General features: G+C 36.5%; 1 long non-coding RNA gene across 2 annotated transcripts; it reads right to left on the bottom strand.

The window, feature by feature from the left end:
* Positions 1-15314: 15314 nt before the first annotated feature.
* Positions 15315-17972, bottom strand: LOC104243146 (uncharacterized). Of its 2 annotated transcripts, none has more exons than XR_715140.2 (5): positions 17886-17972; positions 17507-17578; positions 17108-17166; positions 16732-16846; positions 15315-15884 (listed from the first exon to the last, which is right to left on the bottom strand). It is a non-coding gene; the product is annotated as an uncharacterized lncRNA (long non-coding RNA). The 2 variants fall into 2 exon arrangements; XR_715139.2 differs by lacking the exon at positions 17886-17972 and adding an exon at positions 17689-17823.
* Positions 17973-18250: the final 278 nt, after the last annotated feature.

Here is an 18250-nt window from a genome sequence, read left to right as displayed (position 1 = left end):
TAAAATGAAAGTTCTTAAGTTTTATTGAAAATTTCATTTGTTTTGGTGTCTGATTCGTAGTTCTAGATATTATTTTGGTGTTTTGATCACGCAAGCGAGTTTGTATAATATTTTTGGACTTGTGTGCATATTTAGTTTGGATCCCCGAGGGCTCGGGTGAATCTCGGATAGCCTACGGACCTTTTGATCTTTGAAAAAACTGGTTTTTAAGCTTCAGCTGTCATCTGGTGTATTGTGCTTCGTGATCGCGAAGCTATTCTCGCAATCGTGAAGGGGATCTGGGACTGGGGAGGATTTTTTTCTACACGAACGCGAGACCTTGGTCTCGAACGTGGAGCATTGAGGGGGTATGCTCTTTGCAAACGCGACTAGTCAAACGGGAACGCGTAGCGTTAGATAGGCTAGGCTGGGGAGTTGAGGTAACTCTATGCGAACGCGAGCCCAATCTCGCTAACGCGGAGGTGAGACGGGCTAGACCTTTGCGAACGTGTGGAGTTACTCGCGATAGTGTAAGCCAGTTAGGCCATGCATTTCGCGAACGCGATGAACACCTGATGCCACTGATTTAAAACAGTCCCAAAACGGGATTTCTCCCATTTTTCATAAACCTTCCATAAGAGCTCGGCCTAGAGGCGATTTTGAAGAGAAAACTCAACACCAATTCATAGGTTTCTATACTTTAACTCAGTTTCTTCCATTTCTAATATCACCCATTAATTTCTAGCCCCAATCTTTGTTCTTCCATGGTAGAAAACTAGGAATTTAGGAAGAATTGGGGTTTTTTTACAAATTAGGGATTTAGACCTCAAATTTGAGGTCGGATTCCGAAACTAATTACATAATCGGGCTCGGGGTGAATGGGTAAATAAGTTTTGGTCCGAACCTCAGATTTTGACCAAGCGGGCCCTGGGTTAACTTTTTTTTTTTTTTGGGAAACATGTAAAAAATCCTATCTTTATGTATTGTTATTGATTTCCTTAAATATTACTTGATGTTATCGAGTCGATTAGGGTTAGATACGAATGTTTTAGAGGCAGATTCTAGAGGAAAAAACTCGATAGAGCTCTGAGTTGACTGCAAAGTGAGGTAAGTGTCGTGGTTAACCTTGACTTGAGGGATTAGGACTTATTTGCCTATTTGTTGCATGTTTAAATGTTGGGTACAATGTATATGTGAGGTTACGAGTACTTATGCGTTGGTTTTGGGCTAAAGCCTGCGGGTGGAACTTGTTTCTTGTGGTTTATTTCCTTCTTTGATTATGATATTCATGCTTAGACTAGTTTATTACTTAACCGATCGTTCTCTACGCATTTATGAACTATTTGTGATAGTTGAATATTATTGGAAGTTGAGGTTCTGTATTCTGGGACCGTTGTTGACGTAAGGTTGTTCTTGATTATTCTTTCTCCCAAATGTTGTATATATTATTGTTTTATGGTAAGAGGGAGAGTGTTAAAGCACGAATGGTGATGACGTGCCGAATATTTTTTTCATTTATTGATTCATACATAGTGAGGAAGAGAGTTAAAGCACGAAGGGTGATATTGTGTCGTATTTATCATTTCATGATGAAAATGAGGGTAAAAGCACGAAGGGTAATATCGTGCCGTATTTATCATTTTATGGAGAGATTGAGAGTAAAAGCGCGAAGGGTGATGACGTGCCATTATTATTGTTTTATGGTGAGGTTGAGAGTAAAAGCATGATGGTGATTGCGTGCAGCCTTTATTCATTATGTTTATCCGTTTTATTGGTTGAAGGTTTATTGACTGATTCATGTTGTCATTTTCTGTTGTAGTTACCGTATCTTGTACCCTCTTTCGCATGTCCCCTCCCAATAGTAAATGTTAAAAGTTTATCTGTTTGTACGTATATTTCCGTTTGTACAGGTTTAATTACGTGGGTGTCCTATCTTAGCCTCGTCACTACCTCGTCGAGGTTAGGCTCGTTACTCTAGGAGTACATTGGGTCGGTTGTACTCATACTACACTCTACACTTTTTGTGCAGATTTTGGTACTGGTCCCAGTTGTACGTAAGGTGCATCAGCTCGAATTGGCATACTTGGAGACTCGAGGTAGATCTGATGGCGTCCGCATACCTTGAAGTCACCTTCCCCTTTCCTTAGTACTGTTCATTTCATTCGAGATAGTTGTTCTTATTTCAGACTTTATTTGTATTACTTCTAGACGCTCGTGTACTTGTGACTCTAGGTCTGGGATTTGTAGTTAGATATTTTGGATATTATGTCACTTGTACTTTATTTTTGTTTCATTTCAATCTAAATGAGTTTTAAATTCTTCAATTATTGAAATGGCTTATAATTTACTCTAAAATGTTGGCTTGCCTAGCGAGTAAAATATTAGGCGTTATCATGATTCCGCAGGTAGGAATTCCAGGTCATGACAGATAAAGACTTTTGTTCTCCTAGTTCTGTTGGTTTCTATTGGGAAGTAATCAACTTGTTCTCTTTGCAAACTTTTACTTAGAGAAGTCCTATTATAATAGGTCTATTATAATAATTTTAGAACTCTAAAGTGTACCGATATTCATGGCCTTTCTACTCATAAAAGTAAATTAATATTTTAAGGATATTTTGTAAACCAGCATTATTATTCGTGATTTACTAGTCTCTATGTACGTGAGTTGCACGTAAATATTTAGTTAATTATTTTATGTTTAGTTAATAAATTAAATTTATTAGGATATATATATATATATACACTAGATATATTGTATTCTTTAAAGAGGGGCAAAGGAAGGTGTGAAAAATTTTCCATCGAAACACGTACATCATATTGTTCCGAAGGGGATGAAGAGTACAGTAAACTATCCAAGAAAATATAATATATTTTATCAGCAACATATGAAACATGTATGCATCAACCAAGACCTGATGCTAAAGTTGCTAAACTGTGAAACATGATACCTTAGTAACTGAGTTTACATAAGAGCAGAAAAAGTCAGTCTAAGTTGAGTCGTAGGTTAATAGTAAATACTGTTGTACAATGTTAGTTTAACCATGCTTTATTAAAATAGTGGGAAAATTTTTTATTCGATGTACAACTATGATCATAACATATTTTTTCAATAAACATCTTGTTCACATTTCTCCTTATGTCCCTGGGTAAAAGATGCCATATAAACATGAGAAGTCTATAAGTTTACCAGAATCATTTGGTAGTGATAAAAAGCAAGACTAAATTTTGTGAAATATTTTTAGGAGTGAAAGAATAGGGTCAATTATAATAATAACCAAGTAATTTTATGCTTATAAATCGAGCCCTTAACAAAGAGTTGAATTGGATTTGTTCTTTTTTGTGTCTGCTACCACACTATAGATGAAATAATGGAGTCAATAAAAGCAGTGTATTCTCCTTATTCAGAAAAGGGCACTCGGTTCTGCAAGAACAATTATCTTCTTCTTCCTTTAAATTATCTTTTCTCAATTGCTAAATGCATCACTGATGCTCAAAAGAATCAATTCTTCTCTTTATCAATCTCCAAAGCTCAAAAGTACAGAAAGATAGCTTTTACGATCTTCCTTTTAGTATATTTCTTGTCTCCTTGACCTAAAAATTGTAAGAGTAGTTACTATTAAATAGGTCAAGCGGATGCGAATGTTTCCTTTCAATTCTTTGTTCATTTTTTTTCCCTCCGTTCATTCTCCAATACCAAATTTTTCATCTAAATTTCTTCTTGATCGATCCCTGTTTTTCTTTGGGGTTTTGTTTTGGTGGTTCGACTCATGTATTTGTAATCTTTTGAGTATCAACATACATGCAGCTTGATAATTGATATCGGGATGACAATTTCGATGCTATTTATGAGGAGGTATTGTCCTAAGATATTACCGAGTCACATGGGATAAACAAAATTGTGGAACGTGAGTCACTGGGTAAATTATGTGGTTTCAAAATACCAAACCATTCAAGGAATAATTTGTTAACTTTTCGTGAATGCGGTAATTAACAAAGAGTTATTTGTTTTTTGTCATGTATGTACACTTTCATATATTCCAAATAAAATTCAGATTAAAGAAAATTGGACAGAAGCATAGATGAAAGGAAATTGAAATTGATATATGCTTACATACATGGTGTTCCTTGGCAGTGCTGTTGAGTACATCCAAAATGTACTTGTTGGCCTTGGAATTCTTGCCTGAAGCTGAACTCTCCAGTTTCTTGATTAATATAAATTCAATCTTCAATTCTTCTAGAACCACGTACTCATGAGCAGCTAAAATGATTGCATGCCGCAAATCAATGGGCCATATTATGTGTTAAAAAGGAAATATCAATATCATAAGAAACATGTGACAATTACACACAAAATGTAGAAGATACACAATTAGCAAAAGAGAAATAGGAAAAGCAAGGCTCGATGACCAAGACCAAAGATCCACAAAGAACACTAGGAACCTTATACCTCAAATTCATCATATTGGTTAAAGAATGAAAAATAACCTGAAGACTAACCCCTTCAGTTAAAAATTATCACTAACTACGCAATATTAACATTTACAGAAATACAACACCATGAAAGTGTGCTAACAAGTAGTAGTTCTTAAAGTAGCAAAGACCCATATTCCATAAGCAAACTAAATACTAGTATAAATTTCTGCATAAACAATTGGATTTGGAGTAACTAATTAGTGCCAAAAGTGAGAAAGACATCAACCACTAGGATTATACAATTACATGCACCCAATATATATTTTTATACTATGCATGTACAAATCCTATAGAATTACTAACATGCATATAAAAATTTAGCAAGAAATTATGCTGAAAACTAAAAATTGAAGTAAAAATAATTAAACTTTCACAAGAATCGAAAAGTGATGGGCAAAACTCAAGGCAAGAAAGGAAAAGGCAGAAGAAAACTTAGCAGAAGTTGCCAGTGAAATAGAAGCTAGAAAATTAGAAATCACAAATAGAGGAGTTAGTGAAATGATACCCAGCAGGGAAGAAAAATACAGGAGAGAAGGAAAGAAAATAGAGTGAGGAAGAGATCAATATGGAACTGCAGGAAGAAGAAAATGTTTAGGTCCTCGTAATTTAAAAAATGAACTGTACACGCATCTTTACAATTAACTCATAAAGTAAGTAATATTTACGAAATTGTCCTTTGTCGTACCAAAAACGTTTGCTGGCGTATGACCGCAAATATTGTTTATGTTATTTGCATATTTACAAGATTAACGAAAAAAGTTCAATACCAAAAAAACATTTTTAATACTTATTTCAAGCACTTCACAAGATCACTGAAAAAGGAAGTTGCACTACTGTCAAGTTATCAAAACTTTACAACACTTTAGCATTTTCATGCATTGAGGAGAGTTCTACAAGATATCCCACGGATTAATTTACTGTGAGCGATGAGTTATTTACAATAATCCAGAATTTTATGGACCATTTCGAATCTCTAGGAAGAGATATCCTTTTCCTCCAACCTTTGGGAGATCAGCTTTCATCTAGCCTGGCTGATTCACTATAAAAACCTCTAATTATGCACAGATGACATCCCCATCTTGCAGTCTCTTGGCGTAGTATTGGTGGTGAAATGAACATGGAGGGATGCTGTCAAATAGGTTTTGGAATGAAGAGCTTCAAATGTATTAGGATCAGTCACAAGGCAGTGGAAAGGGATTGTACTGGGGTTAAAATATTTGTGTTTGTCTTTGACTTTCAAAGCTGCATAATATGAATTAAGCTCAAAGGAAAAAAGAAACATACAACATCTAATAAACAAGAAGTATAATAAATTAAATATTTACATCTGCTGCACATTATATAAATGAATTTTCTATTCCGGGGATATTAAAGGCAAAGGTTTTCTATATTACTATTACTAATATTAATAAGTGACAAAAGGAAGAGTTTTGTCGTCCTCACAATAGTACTTCTTAATTTGTTAAAGTTTTATATTTATTCTTACAATAATTTTCTACAGTGGTTAAAAAAGTAGATCGCTGCCCAACTCTTGATTAAGTGACAAGTGTCTCCGTGCATCATTGAAGAGATTGATTTTACGCACAGTGAAGGACAGATCTTGAAAAATAAGATTAACATGGAAGCTAAAAGGTCGGTGGTATACTCTTCAAAAACCCCCCCAGAACATCCTCTGTTTCTCATTCTCTGTTTTTCTCTGCTTTGAGGTTTCCAGATTTTCTCATCTCAACCTGGTAAGTTTGTCTTCCCTATTACGTCTCTCTGTCGTCGTGAATTTTTTGTGTTACGTAAACCCGCCAAAAGTATTAATATGGAGGAACAAGATAAGAAATTTTTCAAATCTTGTTGCACATCTCTCTCCGTGTGTGTTTGGAAGTGAAGAAAATAACATGAAACACATCAACAGTAATATTAACAATCCATTTTGCTTCTCTCTGTCAATAAGTTTATTTTGATTTCATCTGATGGTCAGTAATACTGAAGAAAATTACAATGATTTTGGAAGTATTTAACGTTTAGAGAACTATTCTTTTGGAGGATCTTTGAAACTTAAACTGTTTATCTTAACCAAAAAATTCGCACATATGATCAAATTACACTTACTCAGTTGTGAAGTTCATAATGACATGTATAATTATTCTTTCTACATTCCTTGGTTCCTTTACCTTTTCTTTGTGTGTTCTGATTCTTGCATTTCTAAATTTTTTTTAGTATTAGAAACATATATAAGGAACTACATAAGGAACCTCAAGTGACTAAGAAGTGTATTCCAATGGTTATACTATATATATAGTATACTAAATTATTTTATTCATTACTGTGCTTATGTGTTATTTTGGAGCTCAGTACTCTTCCGTGGAAATATCTACTTTCTTCTTAATTTTCCTACTAAATGGGGTCCAGGAAGGTTTGATTACAGTTTGAACGGCATCTATCAAAGCGATACATTTTTACTGAGATGGATCGTGCAAAACAAAATGAAAAGTCTCTTTCCCAAACGAATAGGAATATCAAACGGCGTGAAAAATACAAAAACATGACAGCAGATGAAAAGCAAGCTTTTGTCATCACAACGTAATTCAAATATCAGGAATCAAAAAGACGTAGACTTCTTGAAAATGCAACTCCTCATAACCCAACTAGAATGGTACCCATTTCTGTATGTCCTATAAACTCTATAGAGCATCCATTTTAAACCTACGAAAAAGGTGAGTGTGTACAGTCCCGCATTACTCGCCACAATGTCGGCTAATATTTGGGCATGTTTAACAACTATCTTCTTGGCTTTAGGTTCAACATCAGCGACATCTGATAGACAACAAAATATAATATCCGAGCTAGCTATGTCAGGAGGTTTGTGTTGGTTCTCTGACCCAACCAAGACATCCTTCGCGGTTTGGTTTACTTGGTGTCTGATGTTATTTCAAATATACAGGCTGTAGGAGAACTATAGCGTTCCCTCCGAACATCTGTCGTCAACGATCAACTTATGTTCCACTTAAAAAAGTTCCCAATTGTAAATTTTGTCGTGCAAAAAGATTTGAATATGAACCTCCTAGATTTTGTTGTGACAATGGCACGGTTAAATTAACTTCTCATAAGATGCCAGTGAAATTACGAAATCTGTATTTTGAAAATAGTAAAGAGTGTAAACACTTCCGAACGTATATAAGAACGTATAATAACCTCTTTGCATTTATATCGCTCGGTGCAAAATATGATAAAAATCTAGCTAAAAGAAACTGTGGTATATATACTTTTAAAGTTCAAAGATAAATGTATCATTTGATGGATAATTTGTATCCACGAGATGGAAAACCAAAAAACCTACAGTTATACTTCTACGATAATAGTAATGAATTAACATACAGAATGGTTTGTTCCAGTAAAGTCCATGAAACAATAGTGAAGGAACTGATGGACATTTTATCAATCAATCCATATTTTATCTTTCTACGATCTCTGGTAAACATTTCTAACCTTGAAGACTTGTATATTGCTCTTAAAGTGACTCAGGTTTAGACCAACGAGTATATAATCTGCCTACCTCAACTGAGATTGCAGCAATATGGGTTGAAGGAAATAATGGTAGTGTTATTCATGCGCCGCACATTCAAATCTATACTCACAGCAATAGTATACAAAAAGTAAATTATTACTATGGCTGCTATGATGCTTTACAATACCAGTTGTTATTTCCGTATGGTCAAAGTGGGTGGCATTGTGGTATTAAGAAGATTTATATGACAGAAAATATTTCTAGATATCCCAGAAATTTTGAAAATGAATAGGTACCAAATATAAGAAATGTTTGCTCTCTTGACGGATATCTTGAAATGGAGGCTGAAATTCTACAAAAAGGAAAGAGAAAAAGGAAAACAGTATCTGTCCGTGAATATTATTGTTACAAATTGCAAATGAGAGATGATGAAGAAGATGAAATTTTATACACTGGAAGAATATTTCAACAATATACAGTCGACGAATATATAAAACTTGAAACACAAAGGTTGGATTTTATTTGGTTTAATCAGGATTTATTCAGAACAAATGTACTACAGGGACTCGTTGATATTTTGAGATTTGGTGAAAGAGATGCTTCAAATATCGGGAAAAAGAAATTTCTTTCAAATTCTTTTATTGGTGGGCCTAGATATATGCGTCAACGGTATATGGATGCTATCGCGTTAGTTCAGTACTTCGGTAAACCTGATTTATTTATAACCATGACATGTGATCCATATTGGCCAGAGATAGGAACATTTAGCATCAGTGGATGAAGCACAAAATAGACCTGATCTCATTAGCCGAGTGTTTAGAGCAAAAATAGAAGAATTAAAAATGGATATCCTAAAACGAAATATTTTTGGAAAGGTTACAGCTTTTATGTATACAGTAGAATTTCAAAAATACGGTTTACCTCATGCTCATTTCCTTATAATACTAGCTAATGAATACAAGTTGCTAACGCCAGAAGATTACGACAATATTATTAGCGCAGAAATACCTGATAAAGATGTAGAACCAGAACCAGATTTATACTCACTCGTTATTCGACACATGATGCATGGTCCTTGTGGTAATCTTAACCGTACAAATTCTTGTATGAAAACAGACGGTAGTTGTAAGTTTAAATACCCAAAAATCTTTGCTAATCACACATCAAAAGGAGTTAATTATTATCCAATTTACAAAAGGCGAAATACAGGAGTAAAAGTTTTAATAAGAGAACAGTTTTTGGACAACTCTTGGGTTGTTCCATACAACCCTTTTGTTAGCGGAAACGTAAAAGAAAGAATACAAGATTTAACGTGGTTCGGATCAAAATAATCCTACGTCCACCAGAGAACAGTTGCCCTTTTAATATTAACAAAGGAAGGGGAGAGTTCTCAATTACACTTAAAAGAATTTCTCTCTTAACTCTCTACTCACTACAATGTGTTGTATTATTTTTGGGATGGTTTCTACAAATGAAGGAGTGCATCTATTTATAGAGGTAAAGACCTCCTCTTGATATCATTGGTGACATCAAACTATCTCCTCTTGATGTCATGGGTGACATCAAAGTAGGAAGCTTCCTCCTAGCATCCACACCAACTCTTTCCACCAACTCTTCCAATTGGCATGTCATTGTTGACTAAACATAAACCAACACCTTCAATCTCCACCTTGGTTTGCGTTTCGAGCGTGCGTGTGAACAACTCTGGCCAAAACTTCTAAGCTTACTGGGCAACCCCGTTGTAAGAAACAAGAAGAATCAAACCATTGTTGAACATACCACCTCCACCTAACAACTGTTCTCTTCGGAGTTGCATCAGTTGATGCACACCCCCGCCAAGTCCTTGCAGTGTGCAAACTTAGCGAGTGAGACTATCTTGGTCAACATATCTGCAGCATTATCGTCTGTGATAACCTTCACGACCTTGATAGTTCCCTCTTCAACAACATCTTGAATAAAATGAAATCTGACATCAATGTGTTTAGTGCGCTCATGAAATCTCTGATTTTTCATTAGATGAATAGCACTCTGACTATCACATCTAAGAGTTGATTCCACCTGAACCAAACTCAATTCTGCTACTAAACCTTTCAACCAGATAGCTTCCATCACCGCCTCCGCTGCTGCCATGTATTCTGCTTCTGTCGTAGACAAAGCGGCAATCGACTGCAGAGTCGACTTCCAACTAACGGCACTGCCAACGAGGGTAAAGATGTATCCAGTTGTGGACCTTCTTCTGTCAAGATCTCCTGCATAGTCAGAATCTACATAACCGAGAATTGAAATACCTCCACCACTTTTTCGAAAGGTCAGACCAACACCAGAAGCTCCTTTGAGATATCTCAATATCCACTTGACAGCTTCCCAATGCCTCTTTCCTGGGCTGGACATGTATCTACTTACCACACTTACAGATTGAGCAATATCTGGACGTGTGCATACCATAGCATACATAATGCTACCAACTGCACTGGCATAAGGAATCTTTGACATATGCTCCACCTCATCCTCGGACTGAGGCATTTGTAACTCTGAAAGTTTAAAATGAGGAGCTAATGGTGTACTTACAGGCTTGCACGTATGCATATTGAATCTCTTGAGAACCCTTTCAATATACCTCTTCTGAGAAAGATGTACAACACCGTCTTCTCTTGAAATCTCCATACCAAGGATTTTCTTTGCAGCTCCTAAATCCTTCATGTCAAATTCCTTACTCAACAGTTTCTTCAAAGCATTTATCTCTGTAATGTTGTTAGCAGCAATAAGCATATCATCAACATACAACAGTAAATAAATCATTGAGTTACCAGACATCTTCTTGTGATACACACAGCTATCAAATGCACTCCTTGAGAATTCATGTGTAGTCATGAATGCATCAAACCTCTTGTACCACTGTCTAGGGGATTGCTTCAAACCATACAAAGACTTCTTTAGTTGGCATACGTGATCTTCTTTTCCCTCAGCTAGGAAACCTTCAGGCTGATCCATATAGATTGTCTCTTCTAGATCACCGTGTAAGAAAGCAGTTTTGACATCAAGCTGTTGAAGCTCCAAGTCAAATTGGGCAACCAATGCTAGTAGCACGCGAATTGAGCTATGCTTCACGACTGGAGAGAAAATCTCATTGTAGTCAATTCCCTCCTTCTGACTGAATCCTTTTGCAACCAATCTCGCCTTGAACCTAGCATCTTCCACTTCAGGAATTCCCTCTTTCTTTCGGTAGACCCACTTGCATCCAACTGTCCTCTTCCCCTTTTGTCTTTTCACTAAGACCCATGTCTGATTCTTGTGAAGAGACTCCATCTCTTCAGTCATGGCTAACCGCCATTGTGCGGCATCCTTGCAAGAAGTTGCTTCAATATACGAGGAGGGCTCCAGATCTTTAATCTCTTCTTGTGCAGCTACGAACGCATATGCAATCAAGTTTGCTTGATTTATAAGGCGTTCCGGTTCTCGTGTCTGCCTCTTCTCCCTCCCCTTCGCAATTGTGTATGGTTCATTGACAGCAAGTTCTTCAACGCCTACATCTTCTGACTCATCTTTAACCTGAGTCTCTTGATCCTTTTCCTTGGCAAGCTCCACCGGAAGCTCCACCTGCTCGTTGTTCTTGTTTCCTGAAAACTCCACGGAAACTTTACGGGGATCAAGTATAGAGGATTCATCGAAGGTGACATCTCTACTAACTATAAATTTGAGTAAAGACAAACACCAAAGTTTGTACCCTTTTACTCCATCCACATACCCTACGAATATGGCCTTCTTAGCCCTTGGTTCAAGCTTTCCTTCATTAACGTGATAATAAGCTGGACACCCAAATACTCGTAAGTATGAATAGTTAGAGGGTTCACCTGACCATACCTCATTCGGAGTCTTAAAGTCAATTGCCGATGCTGGAGATCGATTGACAATATGAGCAGCAGTGTGAACTGCTTCAGCCCAAAATACTTTGGACATTTTGGCTTGTAGGAGCATACAATGAGCCTTTTCAAGAAGAGTTCTGTTCATTGTCTCGGCAACTCCATTCTACTGTGGGGTATGCCTGACAGTCCTATGTCTTGAGATCCCATGAACCTTGCAGAATTCATTAAACTCTTCATTACAAAACTCCAAGCCATTGTCTGTGCGAAGATACTTGATTTTTCGCTCCATTTGATTTTCAACCAAAATCTTCCACTCTTTACATGATTCAAAAGCATCACTTTTTGCCTTCAAAAAATGCATCCAAACCTTTCGTGAGAAATCATCAATAAAAGTGAGAAGATACTTCTTTTTGCCCTTCGATGGAAGTTTAGAGGGACCCCATAAATCTGAATGGATGTAGTCTAGCACTCCTCTTGTCTTGTGTTTGCCAGTGCTGAAGCTGACCTTCTTTTGCTTCCCTAGAACGCAGTGCTCACAGAAGTCAAGTGTGCTGATCTTCTCACCTTCCAAAAGGTTACGATTGCTCAACATCTCCAGTCCACGTGCGCTCATATGACCCAGTCTCATGTGCCATAGTCTTGCCTTGTCATCATTAGATAACTGCACTGTAGATGCATTTGCAGAGCCAACAATGGTGCTTCCGGCCAATGTGTAAAGGCCGTTCTCCAGCTTGCCTTTCAGCATGACTAAAGAACCTTTAGTCACCTTTATAGTTCCTGCTTCGCTCATGTACCTGTAGCCTTGTTCATCCAGAGTACTCAGGGAGATCAAATTCTTCTTCAGATCAGGAACATGACGGACTTGTGTAATAGTCCTCACGACTCCATCATGGCAGCGAACCCGAACTGAGCCAATGCCAACTATTGCACAAGTTGCATTATTGCCCATTACTACGGTTCCTCCACTTTTCTCATAGCTGCTAAACCAGTCTTTTCGGAACGTCATATGCAGAGTGCAAGCAGAGTCTAACACCCATTTGTTTCCATAACTACTATTATTATTACACGATGTTGTTAGTACATAATCATTATCAAAATCATGTACCTGTTCAACTGTGGATGCACTCGCCTTTTCCTTGGACTTTGACATTGGGCAGTCTCGTTCAAAGTGCCCCTTCTTGCCACAACCCCAACACTCTGTATTCTTCTTGTTCACACGAGACTTTGATCTGTGCTTTGATTTGCTCTTTCCCTGTTGGCTAGTCCGGCCTCTCACAAAGAGCCCACTTGCCTGGTCATCTCTATCTCCTTCAATGTGCCTCCGCACATCACTAGAGTTAAGTGTCTGCCGCACTTGCTCAAGCTTGATAGGCTCCTTGCTATACATCATTGAATTCTCAATATCACGATATCCTGAAGTCAATGAAAATAGCAAAGCACATGCAAGCGTCTCCTCCTCCTTTTTAATTCCTGCAATCTGTAAGTCCATGACAAGTTTATTGAACGCATCTAAATGATCTTGTAACGAAGTACCTGACCCCATCTTAAATGTGTGAAGACGTCGTTGTAACAACATCCTTGTTGTCACTGATTGGTCTTGGTATAGCCCTTCTAGCTTTTCCCATAACTGTTTGGTCGTCTCTTCGGTACCCGTACTCACTTCACAAAGCACGTTAGGTGCAAGGGATAGTTGGATTGCACTCAATGCATCCCCTTCAATCTTCTCCTTGTCGGGAGTTGATATATCCTTAGGATACTTTCCGTCAATAGCATGGATTGAACCTTCCCTCCGCAGTAACGCCATCATCTGGATCTTCCAGATATTGAAGTTGTTGCGTCCACTGAATCTATCAATTTCAAACTTCATGGAACTCATCTTTGCTTGTTCTTCCTCCTTGGATCGTTAAAGAATCCTGTTGCTCTGATACCAATTGTTAGCGGAAACGTAAAAGAAAGAACACAAGATTTAACGTGGTTCGGATCAAAATAATCCTACGTCCACCAGAGAACAGTTGCCTTTTTAATATTAACAAAGGAAGGGGAGAGTTCCCAATTACACTTAAGAGAATTTCTCTCTTAACTCTCTACTCACTACAATGTGTTGTATTATTTTTGGGATGGTTTCTACAAATGAAGGAGTGCATCTATTTATAGAGGTAAAGACCTCCTCTTGATGTCATTGGTGACATCAAACTACCTCCTCTTGATGTCATGGGTGACATCAAAGGAGGAAGCTTCCTCCTAGCATCCACACCAACTCTTTCCACCAACTCTTCCAATTGGCATGCCATTGTTGACTAAACATAAACCAATACCTTCACCTTTTTTGCTTGGTAAATTTGATTGTCATATTAATGTTGAAGTATGCTTTGACATTAAGGTCGTTAAGTACCTTTACAAGTACATTTGTAAAGGACATGACAAGATTGCATTTTATATGCATACCAACGAGACGGGTGCAACAGTATTTTGGAGAGTTCGCACAAAATATCTTAATGCTATAATAATTTTGTCTAACAAATGAAGGGCTTGGGCCCGGGCTTAGCACGGGCCATCTTTAACTAGTATAAGTATAGATGACATTATTTCTAATGAAATAAAACCGGTGCAGAAAATCATTTCTAAACTCAAACATAATAAAAAGGAAGTGGATATTTAGCCATGAAAATGAAATGGGGGACCTATGAACAACCTACTTCTAAAATCGTAAAGCAATTATTATACGCAGCAAAAAACAAATTTCTTTAGGTTATGGAGAACTTTGAGTTAAAATCTTTATTTAAAAAATTGAGTCAACTTACTCTTCTCCAATACACCAGCAATATAAACAACATGTTCTCACAGTATGAAGGGTATCATTAAAGGTATGTAGAAGACAGTATCATTCTTTTATCAGAACCTCGGCGCCAACCACAATAATTGTGAACCTTCATTTTCTGGATATGTAAATTTCAGTTTTATCTATTTCTCAAGGACCACTTGATAACAGATCTGGAAATATCAATCTAATGTAATATTGTTAGATGCACCTTGGTAACTAACTAATCCCTCTGTCATCTCTGGTCTGTCTTTTTCTCAAGAGAAGATTTTCTACCCCGCATGCCTATGAAGAACTTCAGGTCTATTGGAAAGGATGTGATGAAAAATGGTATCAGTTTATCAAAAATATTTACTGCATTATCCTATATCGTGAATTGGACTGTTCTTTGCTTATTAATGACATGCTCACATCCGGAATTTAGGATTCTAGGTCAAGATTACAAAATCTCAGAAAATGCAATCAGAACTACCGCTTTAAAATAAAAATAAACAGATCAATAGTTTGAAACCAAACCCCACTTTCTTGAATCAAAAACTTACCAGACATTGCACAAAGTGAACCAACTTTGTAAAGTTATAGAGATGAAAATAGAATTATAACTGGGAACTATTTACCAAAAGAAAATGATATTAACCAAAATATCGAATCAGTTAAAAATATAATAAAATAACATATCGAATCAGTTAACAATTCGTTTATATGCACGATAATTTTATGGATATTACAAAAGCTTCATGAAACAGACTGCTTTAAAATAAAGATCCTAAGATATCAAGAAAATACATGACGAAAGAATGAAGAAAAGAGTTAGTTCATTAGTTGCTTTGCCAATTTTCATCACCCTCTCTATTCTAGTGGTTCAAGCCTTTGATGTGAGAGAAACACACACTCAAATTAACTTCTAAAAGCAATCTTTATGGCTACAATACCCTCTATTAACATGTGGCAGCTGAGAAGGGCAACACATTAACTTTTACTTTGCAAACAGAATTTGTAAAAATCTAGTAACCCTCTTTAACTGGAATAACATGGCATAGATTAACAGGAAAAAGTCGAATCACTTTGTAAAAGCAGGCAAAAAATCTCACATTCTTTTCTGTCATCTCCTCTTCATCCTTGTCATATGCATCTTCTTCATCCTCATCTTCCTCGATAACATCTTTCATATTTTCAGCTTGAATCTCTTTGAGCAGCCTCGCTAGTAAACCATGGCATGACATGAGAAGTTATTTTATCCCGAATTGTTGAGCTACAAAAGAAAGAACAAAATATAACACAATATCACTCTTCTAATCCAAACAGCAGCGCGCACCTTATGACCCATAAAACAAAATTGAACTTGTTAGGCCACATATAAAAGTAAAAGTGAATTAATACTAAAGAACTCCTCCAAAAAGGAAGAAATCAGCAACACACCCAATATACTAATTTTTGTTTGATTACAGAGCTCTTCAATTTGACACATTTATCACATCAAACAAAAATATTTTAATGTATTTAGGAAAAAGAATAAATTCAAAATTGTGGAACCTACAGTGTCATCATCATAGTCAGCATTTTTAGGTACTTATGGCGGTTCGAAAATTTTGAAAAACGTTCACAGCTCTCACTCTTAATTATGCGTTAAGCATTTCTGACCCTTCGTTGGATCCTATTTAAGGATATTCTACGTCAAGTTTTTTCCTACCGTTCCATAGTGGCCCTACAATACAACCTACATCAAACAATCAAAGATAGATACAAAGACAACCACACTTTATCACCAACAAAAATTTGCCCAAAGAGGTAATCTGTGTTTGTTTCAAGAGGTAAGTATTTGAGTTTGTAAGAGAATTATAAATTTTGGACTTCTTTCTCGATACAAATCACTCAATGATTTTAGTGAATATTTCCATTCTATTCAAGTACAGTAAAGTTTGAATTTTATGGAATGTTATATGTTCCTGATATTTATGATGCTTCATCTATGTTGGAATATTCTGTATAGCATTTTATATTGCACCACTTCCTAAAGAGAGAACCTTCAACTTTCAAACTGCAAGGCCTGATGTAAGTGTTGTGTTGCATCTAGTTATAAATTCCACTAAAGTACATACCCGAGCTCCTGAAATTGAGTTTCAGCAAGCCCCCTTCTTGTTTTGTTCCTGACCCATTAGCTGAATAATCCAGTTTGACGCTTTGTTGTAGTGTTGTTGTGCTGCCCGATATGTTCTGAAATACCAATTCGTACAATAACTTGTCAGGCCTTGTATTTATAATAATTTGTCCTAATTCAATTAAATGTTGATCCAAAGAGATATCTATGTAAATTCAAAAGGATCTCATTGTTTAATAGTATAATAGATATGAATCTTTTTCTTCTCATGAGAAGTGTAGAGCACTTTATAAAAATAGAGTTTACCAACATCTTCTTGACATGGTGCTGATCAGAACTCTTCTTTTCAAGGCACTTCAAGCAAAGAAGTGGCTTACCTCATTTAAAAGGAGCATTTCTGCTAGCACCCTTGAACAAATATTTTGTTGTAACAATTCTGCAATGATGCCACAAGGGAAAAATTAAAATAACTTAAAACCAAAACATGACAAATTGTGTTGCAGCCATAGGAAGGAATCACATATCAAAGAGACAGCGGGTGCCCAACGATGTTAGTCTTTTGGTTTCTTTATTTCCTAAATAGATTCTGTATTTCGCTTTATTCATGTGTACCAATTTCACCGTTAATAGGCACTTCAAAGAATCCATTCATCCTCAAAAATACCGAAAAACATGTACCTAAGTATCTATCTCTAAACATAGCAACGATTGAAATGCATGCACAGATTTTTAGATACTCAACTAAATTCAGAACGGGAAAACGGAATAAAACTCACCAAAAATCAGAAATCATAGAGTCACCAACATACTGGAATCAAGATAGGAAATTGTTTCCACGAACCCAGAAGCTAAGACCAAAAATAGGAGAAAGAAGGAAATAACATATTAGGGATTAAGAAAAATTAGACGAAAAGGGAGAGAAAGCAGTGTAAGGGGCTGTTGGGGGGAAAAAACAAACCCAAATTAGCATCCATTAGAATTAAAGGTGGAGCTGGCACTCAAATTTCACATTGTTTGGAGATGGAAACCCAGAGCTTCACATAGATGTATTCTTTTAGCCTCCATTTGTTGTTTGGCAGGAAGAGTTCTCGAAGAAATGGGCATGGAACCTGAAGCTAAGTGGAGAAAGTGGAAGCCAGTTATTTTTTAACTTACCCAAATGACGGTTTTACCCTTCGTTCCAGTTCGGCTGTCCCTGATATTGTTTGCGTCCTCGGGCAAAGTTGGTCCTTCCTCGGCAATTCTTTGAGGTATCCTTGTCGAAGCATATTTACTACCTCCTATCTTAGGGCGAAGCCGTCCTCGATTTCTTGCCCTTGTTCTGGGTGAAACTCGCAAAGGACGTCTTATTTTTTGGTGCTTGGATCTGACCTCATCTTGAACCAATTTAAGTTTTAAATAATAAAGTAACAAAAAGAAGTATCGATAAATATTTACAAGATTTTCATATTTATCCATACTATTTTAACACAATTTAAAAATAAAATTAAAAGGTTTTCATGTATCCACACTATTTGAAG

The sequence above is a fragment of the Nicotiana sylvestris genome, chromosome 12, assembly GCF_000393655.2.
Source record: "Nicotiana sylvestris chromosome 12, ASM39365v2, whole genome shotgun sequence".
NCBI lineage: Eukaryota > Viridiplantae > Streptophyta > Magnoliopsida > Solanales > Solanaceae > Nicotiana > Nicotiana sylvestris.
The sequence above is the reverse complement of the archived record's forward strand: the minus strand, read 5'-3'. Positions and strand labels throughout refer to the sequence as shown.